Below are 276 nucleotides of genomic sequence, written 5' to 3'. Positions count from 1 at the left end.
ATTCTTCTATTCAATTCAACTTGTTCTTGTTCTAAGATATCACTTGTTCTTCAACTTGATGAATGTGATAATCCGTGACACTCATCATCATTCTCACCTATGAATGTGTGACTGTCAATCACCTCCGTTCTACCTTAGATTGAGTGGATATCTCTTGGATCCCTTAATCGGAATCTTCGTGGTATAAGATAGAATTGATGACTGCATTCAAGAGAATCCGGAAGGTTTAAACCTTGTCTGTGGTATTCTGAGTAGGATTCAATGATTGAATGACTG

Source organism: Arachis duranensis, chromosome 7 (genome assembly GCF_000817695.3).
Source record: "Arachis duranensis cultivar V14167 chromosome 7, aradu.V14167.gnm2.J7QH, whole genome shotgun sequence".
Classification (NCBI taxonomy): Eukaryota; Viridiplantae; Streptophyta; class Magnoliopsida; order Fabales; family Fabaceae; genus Arachis; species Arachis duranensis.
Note: the sequence above shows the minus strand (reverse complement) of the source record.